This window comes from Clupea harengus, chromosome 1 (assembly GCF_900700415.2).
Source record: "Clupea harengus chromosome 1, Ch_v2.0.2, whole genome shotgun sequence".
Lineage (NCBI taxonomy): Eukaryota > Metazoa > Chordata > Actinopteri > Clupeiformes > Clupeidae > Clupea > Clupea harengus.
Window position 1 is genome coordinate 25,640,622 of NC_045152.1, and position 9,164 is coordinate 25,649,785.

Genomic DNA, 9,164 nt, shown 5'->3' on the forward strand with positions numbered 1-9,164 from the left:
TATCTCATTTTATTCAGTTGGATAAATGCTAAATGCTATGAATTATTTAGTTCAATGTAATACCATGATGTTTGAAAGAGAAAAAAGACTATACGTGTAATTCCCTTTTTTCAGTGTATAAGATAGATTTGTCTATGAGATACAGGAAATACAGCACCCATAATCTGAGCGATATTTAACATCAGGTAAACACTGAATGCATTATGTATGTATGATGAAGGTGATTCTTGCATGACTCTATCACTGTTACAATGACTTGGTGCTACAATTCAAACAAAATGTGTGAACTCTCACAGACAGAAAAAAACATATACAGTATGTTAGCATCGGTAGCCTGTGTTAGCAACAAAATATATTGAATTAACAGTGTAAATTAAGGCTGTGTTCCAGTGGCGATTGCTTTAAGACTGCATGGGCGTGACCGCTTCCCCTTGCCCCCTAGAATAGAGTTCAATATCTGTCAGGACTGCCATACTGTTTGTTGGTTTAACTTAATCTGCTTTGGAACAGCAGAACATTGTTATTTAATTGATCATTATATGCAGTGGAAGCACAGCCCATATAGGACACCGCTGACAGCAGGTGTCAAAGGGACCCTATGGCAGCTCGAAGTACACTTCATTTAAATGCAGGAAAGATCAATGTTGTATTGGTGAACAGTCTTTGAACTCGTCATTTTGAGACACACCCAAATGGATGGCTTCACTGGGAGCTTATGAGGTGGCTCTGAATGCCTAGTGTCAAATATATAAATATACAAGATAACCTATTTCTAGCAGGGATTTATGAAATTGACAGTTATGGCATATGTATAAGCACACCACTTGATTTTAACATGTATGTCATTTCACAATAAGGCATTTGACAAAGCAAGTTTGAACAACTGCCTAATTCAATTGTGTAATATATTCAACTACTATTAGAATGTTTTGCCTCATCATGCAATTCTGAGATCATGAGTATAACTTTTTTAATAAATGTGTTGTGTTTAAAGATTTGTGCACAATTCGATTTTATTTATATAGCATAAAACAATACAATGGTCTCAAGGAGCTTTACAGAGCTTCACTGTAAGACTCCATCTATACATCTTTAGTGTAGAATAGCTAACTATCCGACCTTACTTGTGGAAAATATGATTGTATGGACATTCATATGTGGGTGAATTAAGGTGTAACTTATGTAAAGGTGACATCATGATATAAGGTTTAGCTGGCTACAAACAGTCATATAACATTGAAAACAGTTGTATAATGAGTGAGTTTGTGATATTTATGTTAGTATTGTCATGCCTGGCTTGGCCGTGCTGGGTCTGCCTCACTAAAAACCCGGTTATACTATGACTTTGGGCTGTCCCTCTCTCTCCGGCCTACAGGGGAGCTGTCTTGTCTGGCAAAGGTGGCTAGATGGCAGATGATTGGCGGGACAATATAAAAGGAGTTCCTGATGTGAGCTAGAGGTCGGCTCTTTTCGGTTTTTCTCTGCTTGCACAGGGCTGCAAGACCTTTGTTCCTCAGCTCCCTCTTTTGTTATTTTACCACTACACATACACTATGCTGATCTGCACTACATTGAGCTTTACTTTCTCTTGCCGCCCATTTACTGATTTTTTGTAAGTATTTTCATTTGATCCGTTAATAAATTATCTTTTTCTTTAAACTTAACTCTGTGTGGTCTCCCCATTTCATGTTATGTCCACATCGAGCCATGTGGACCTAACAGTATGAGTCTATATCCCTCAATACAAAGATAACTCTCAGTCCAACCCTGTCCTGTGCCTTTTATTGACGTTTGTGTGGCGTTTAATTAGTCTCAAAATCTGCACAAAGAAAAACTACGTGATTCGAGTGCACTGAAACCAAAACAGCACCAGTGACCAAACTGTGAGCAAACCGTCTCAACTTTGAAGCTTATACAACTATGATGAGGGATTTAGCATAATTTGGGAAGTGGTTTAACACTCTCGAAGTCGTGATGGGATACTGACTTCTTATGATGCCATGGACGAACAACACAGCAGGTCAACACAGGCCTGCATGATCAACAATCCATGATCATACTACTTCAATCAAACTCCTTCCAAATGTTGTGTTTTTCTACGGTCTTCATTGCCCTCCAGCTGATCCTCTCTGTGCTCTGTTAATCATCAGGGTTGGAGCCCAGATTCTTCTCCATCAAAAGACATTGAAAAACATACTTCTAAATAGACTGTTTCCACTATTTTCTATGCATTTCTACACATTGCAAAAACGGCAAATTTTCTTGTTGAGCTTCAAAGCATTTTATTTGATTCTGATGGGCAGTTGAAGTAATCTAACGTCCTTCTTACTATTTGACTATTTATTTAACTGTCGATACTTTCCGATGACTTGCACACCACTATCACTGACACCTGACACTGACTTACAGTAATGTGTTTAGATTCAATGTTTCCTAATTTAATCTGACAACACGTGAGTGAGCCAACTTTCTAAACTAACCATCTGCTCAGCTAGTAACTTAGCCTAAAGTTTTGTTTTATGGAAGCTGTTGTAGCTGTTAATGTATGATATGATTAGAAAAGAAGTTGGCTAGCTTTTTGGCTAGCTAACATGAGACTAGGCTTTGGTGTCCCTAACAAAAGAGAGGCACAACGCTAACGTTACCTAACGTTTTAGCTGTACAGTGCAAATTTAGCATAGCTACATATATGCTCTGCTCATATCATGTTCATGTAGCTTGAAACTCATTTAGACATTTAGTCATATAGAGCATTAGAGGATCATTCTAGGCAGTGCTTCAGCCCTGTTTTCCTCTTTACTTGTAAAAAAAATCAATATTAATTGATCGTATAAGGCCTGACTTAGACTGACTGACTGATGATTTGACCTGTGACCTGATATAATCAAATCAATGGAAAAATGTACACCTGTCAGCCAATAAGACACATATTTCTACTGATTTTCCTGTAAACCTTCTCTGATTGGTCTTGCCTCTGTTCATTGAAGATAAAATACAAGGTGTATTGTAGGTATCAGGCTTGCGGAAAAATCAATAAACTGAAGGGCTCTGCAAACAAGGGGGAGGTGACTGCATGTATCACTGGGCCTAAAGTTGACTGGGTTACCCTGTCTGTGGAGGCCAGGGAGTGCTGGACTGCTGATATGTTCAGAGCAAGGGAAGGGGACTCACACCACTGTGGCCTAGGGCTGGGCGGTATGACGGTATATACCGTGCAACGGTAGAAATGTGTCTACCGGGAGAGATTTGGCTATACCGTTTCAACCGCGGTATACTCTTATTTTGAAATCCAATCGATTTATTTTTAGATAATGACCACCAAAGTATACATCATCCCGCTTATTATACAGTTACTCGCTAAAACGATAGAAGACATTCCTCCAAAATACCTCTTTAACGGTTTTGTTGCCGTTTTGTGATTTCCGTTTAGAAAAAATAGTTCTTCAGGCAAATACAACTTTCAAGTTTCAGGTGTTGCGTAGCAACCCATTACTTGCTGTCTTCAAGTTACGTTAAATGACCGGACTACTTGCGGAATGATATGATATGAAAGACGTGAATTAAAGCACAAAACCCGTTGCCAATGATGGTCATTACTTATTCGCTGCAGTGAATATAAAGAAAGTACAGACCTGCAAACGTTGGGGTGGCCCATTCAAATCAACTGAACTTTTTTGAACATTCTGAAGAGCCGTATACTACGATACCTAATACAATTTTTAAGCACATGACCTGCAAGGACTGTCATGCCTACTTGTTGAATAATCCTCAACTGTTGGGAAAGATTCAACTGAAAGATCTACTGAAAAATATGTACTGAAAAGTGTCTAGTGTAGCCATTTATTTGCAGATTCTGTTCCATTTTTCTCAATGATGGTAAAATATTAGTAGTTAAAGATGCACTATTTCGATAGTTTGGATTTATGTTCAGTATTTCATAGTGAAGGAGCTGTGGGAGCACAAGAACAGTGAGCGTCTAGCAGCGATTATCATAGACATATACATGTATGTATACTGTGTACGTCTAATGCTACGTTTCCATTAGGACGTTAATCGTCCCGCTCTCATTGGGAATGAATGGAGACGATATCCCGTCTGTCGAGCAACGAAACGTCTCCGCCTCCCTTCCAAAGTTGACGATTCTTTAACTCTATGCAAATGCAGACCAGGCGGTAACCAATCAGTTTGACGTGTGTGAGAATTGGCAGCTGAAGTTGTGCAAATGGGCGGGAGTAATCAAAAAAATCAAAGCAAGATGGCGGAGTCTCGGGATTCTGTTACTGGGAAATATTTTATGTGAATAAAGGTGAATACAGGTGTTTACACAACTTTTATATGTCTACATCGACTCGGTTTGTTGTTTATATACTACACGAACACTGTCAGGGCAAACAGAATATTGTAGGTCTTATCTGAAGCTCGCGACCATTATTGTTAGCTTGCTGCTAACACTTTAATTGAAGATCAATGTAGAAGCTAGCTGGTTTGTAACCTGTAGCCTCATCGGTGCGTTTTGCCTCTGGTATGTGTGATATCGTGATTTAACTGGCTGATATAAATGAATCAGAGAAAACAAATGAATAAAGGAATACATTTAATGGATAAGTAAATGAATCAGAGCATGAGTGACAGCCGCAACATCTATCATATTGCCATGACTTCACAAGCTAATCTGCTATATTAGCGCTGCACTGCAACCGAACTTGCTACTTAACAGAGAAACTTGATTTTTCTGACAATGCCCCCTAGACGGAATACCGCCTGCCGATAATTCGCCTGAATGGAAACGTAGAGTAAGGCGATTATAACCGTCGAGATTCTAAGTAACATGGAGACAAAACTTTTTGGTACTCCACCTAGATCATAAACCCTTGAATATAAAAACGACTCAGTGAAATCGGTTGAGAAATGTAAACGGTAAAGTGCTTTTTATGCAGAAAAACCGCAGCTCCATCATTTACTTGCGTTTGTTTACAGGCTTCACCTCACCAATATTGCGGCGACGTTCGCACGTTGCAGCAACGGGCTGAAGCGGTCAATGGGGCGTCTATGTGTAATTGCCAACTTCTTCATTTTCTTATTTTAATATGTGGCCATATAAGAAAATGTTTTTCTCATCATTATTGCGTTAACATATGAACAAACATTGAAAAGAAAATTAAAACTTGATTTACCTTCTGAAAGTACATTAAAGAACCACTGAAAGCCACATAAGCACTGGACTAAATGCCACTACATGCACTTTGTTTTAATCTTACTATTTAAAGTTTCAATGGAAACGTTCAGTACAAAGTAGGCATATACTGGCCAGTATTGCTTAGGCCAATAGCCTATTGAGGCAGTATTGTTTCTGCACCTTAGTGTTCTTAAGGGTCGATGAATAAATTATCATACTGTATAGCCTATGTCTGTGGACACATTTCGCCACCGCTGAAGTGTCCTCTTTTTCACAAACTCAAATCTGGTCACCCTACGTATAATAAACCGTGATATATACCGTAACCGTGATAGAAGATTTTGGCCATATCGCCCACCCCTACTGTGGCCTTTCTCCAAGTTGGTACCAGTTAGATGATATAATGAACAGCCTCTGGGGGTAGATGGAGATATCTCGGGCATGCCTGCTAGGTGAGGTCCATGAATGATCGCTGCAACTGGGCCACCTGCTCCCTATACCTACGCATCATGTGCCTTGCAAAAATGTATTACATGACCTGTGGACATGGATGTAATTAATACCCCACATGGAAAAAATTTTTATAAATTAAAAAGTTTAAAAATAAAATAAAATATTTTCTACATATCCATTTTTATATATTTGTTAAGGTGGGACAGAGTATTTGCAATGTGCTATATGGCGATGTTATTCATCTAAACCAATTGGGCTTAATAGCAATGCTTACTAGGAATATTCTTTTTTATATCTGCGCTTCAGTTAATCAGGACTTTGTCAATAACCCATTATATACAAACATATATATAGACATGACATGTACAGTATATACACACACACATATATATATATATATATATATACATATATATATATATATATGAACAGCCTTTTATTGCGCAGTACATTAGGCAGGAAACACTCAGACAGACTGGGAGAAACAGGAAGGAGGTCTAACTCTGACATCGCAACAACACTGATGATGCACAGATACGCTAACTAACACGGTGTCACATCAGCGCCGAACCCAGCTCCTGCCACGCCCCCTCCTGACTCTGCACACGTCTCAATCTCCTTCCCAATCACCTGCACCTGCCTCAGTCACTTTCACATTCACCCGAACACCTGCCTCAGTCACTTTCACATTCACCCGAATACTAATCACACTCACCTGTCACCGTTCCAATCTCCTGATAACAAATTCTCCTGCACCTGCACCTGCCACCCACACTACATATACTCCTCACTTCCCTGAGCTCCCGACCGGATGATTACCACATCAACCAACCTCCATTCCGCGACTCCCAGGTCGCTCTATTCCCTCCAGCTTCGGACCGGTGATTTCCACATCACCCAAAGCCGCTCTTCCGCGACTCCCAGGTCGCTCTGTTCCTTCGTTCCCTCTCGCACCCCTCCACCTTCAGACCGGTGACTTCCACATCCCCCAAAGCCTCAGTTCCGCGACTCCCAGGTCGTTTTGTTATCTTGTTTTCTGTTCTGTTCTCTCTCGCGCCCCTGTACCTTATACGTCCGTGCAGCACTCCGGCCTCACATGATCTTTTGTTTATTCCCTTAGTTTAAATATACAACTTCTGTGCTTTTTCCCATTTTGGACATTATCCAGACCCTCCAGGAAGTTGCGATGTTGCGATCGCACCAATTCACGCAAATTCAACAATTCCCCGCGAATTCAGCGCAACGTTGCAATTTTAACACATCACCGCAACTTTCCCACAAATTTGACAAATCATTGTCGTCTCCCACAACTTTCTCCCTTCCGCTACACCAAGGGCGGAAATAAGGTAGCAGCTAGTGTAGAAGAATGGATTACTTGAAATTGGACGACTTTAAATTAATATAGGAAATTGAACAACATAAACACCGGTACGGATAAAATAAATCAACAAGGATAGCAAAACAGATTGATAAGCATAGAATGAGAACGGCAGAAACGCAGGCAGGACGTCAGGTGACGAAACGGATCACAGTGACACAGGCTGTTTTTTTTCCCGTTTTATGTGAAGGCTGAGATATTCATAACAGTTTATTCAGTCTTACTTGTGGTCCTTTTGTAATACCAACAGGTGCACTTCTTTGTGAATAAGTAAATTCTATGTACTGTTCCCTCTACGTGTTTAGCATAACTAGCTATGTTTCTAGATAACTGTCTAACAGCTGTTGCCATTCCCACGAGACAAACATTTGAATGATGTAAAAGTCCTTTACTATACTGTGTTCGTTTCCATAACAACAATTCAAGCAATATACATTTTCTGACCTAAATAAGCAGAGGGCAGAACAGCCTATTATGCTACATTTTTGTAGTCCTGGTAATCTTTTGTTTGGCACGTTGGTAAGGTTATTTAGAGGACCATTTCTCAATGTTTTTTTTCTTTAAAGAATGTTTGTTTATTAATTGTTTATTTTTCAACAAATAACTCAGAGGGAAATTCGCAACTTTCACGTGCTCCCGGAATTTCATCGCAAAAAACACTGCAACTTTCACCGCAAATTTTTGGAAAAGCCCCCGCGAAATCAGTAATTTTAGGCCGCAACTATCACAAAAAAGGCCCGCGAAATCCTGGGGGGACTGATTATCTTCTGTGCTTAGATCTTTTGCGCTTTAGTATTTGCAACATCAAACACGGACGAGAATGAAAACAGTTACACACACTAACATTAGACACAAAAGTTAGACACAATCAAACATTCCAAATTCGAACAGTTATACACAAATTACACTTTTACATTCGCACTGCATTCTGGGAAGAACACATTCTCTCATTACACACACAGAAGCTTCACTACCCCTTGCATATTACACAGCCCCCATCTAGCGGGTTAGTTATCCCCAACCACTCAAGCATTTAGTCCCGCAAGAGGAAGCTGTCAATGACGTTGAGAGTGCCACAGAGGGCTTAGGTGGCTGATGGCGAGGGAATGGGGGTAGTCATGGCATGGAAGACCCCTGGGCTTTCGGTGGCACAGCAGCAGTCCCCCTCAGTGGAGAGCCTCCTGGCTGACGGTCCCCAAAAGGTCTTTTACATAGCAACACAACTGATAGTGCATGGATATGCTAGCTAACACAACATAACACACGCATGAGAACAGTTACACACGCTAACATTAGGCACAAAATGAAGACACCATCAATCATATCAATTCAATTCAAACACGTATACACATGTTACGGCCACATGTCTTGTGTTCTTTGTTTATAACTTTCCTTCCCTTTTCTGTAGCTCCGCCCAGGTTCTGCTACCCCTGATTGCTAGATGAGATGCACCTGGCCAGGTGATCAAACAGCACTTAGACTCCAGTTTCCTGCTGCAGGGGAGAGGCTTCTAGCTTGGGGACTGCTGGGGTACGTTCGTCGTAGGATTGAAGCTAAGTTAATCAATTGGCCTTTAAGCCCGTTAAGATTAGCGAGCTGATTGAGAACAGCAAATATCGGTTCGTTAACGGCTGATCCGCATCCTAATCATGTGGTTAATTTCAACCAGGCTAAAGTTATCATGGCATTTGCGCGTACACGTCCTACTTCAAAAGGCAGGAAAGGTCGATCACTAAAACCATGATTTTCTAACGGTATTATGGTTCTAAACTCAAAGAAAAGGGCTCTTTTTTTCTCCGCTGGCGAGTAGGAGATGAACATGAACGCTTATGAAGAATACAAGACCATAATCATGGCAAAATTCAACACCACCACCGCTGTGAGAGCAAGGTGTGTTGGGATGTTTATAGGGTGATATCTATGTATAAATAGGCTACCTGACGGCAAGAGTCAGCTGGTACAGAGGTTTCCTCTACCGGTTTAAATCTGCATGGTTGCTAGTTCAAATCCCCTCACCTCCTTCCTCAATGTAGTTTTACATTTCCTTGGAAGTTGCTTTGAATAAAAGCGTCTGTTAAATGACTAAATATATTAATAACAAATGCAATAAATTGAAGCAGTGAAAATAAATTGTCTGTATTTCTCTCTATTCTTATC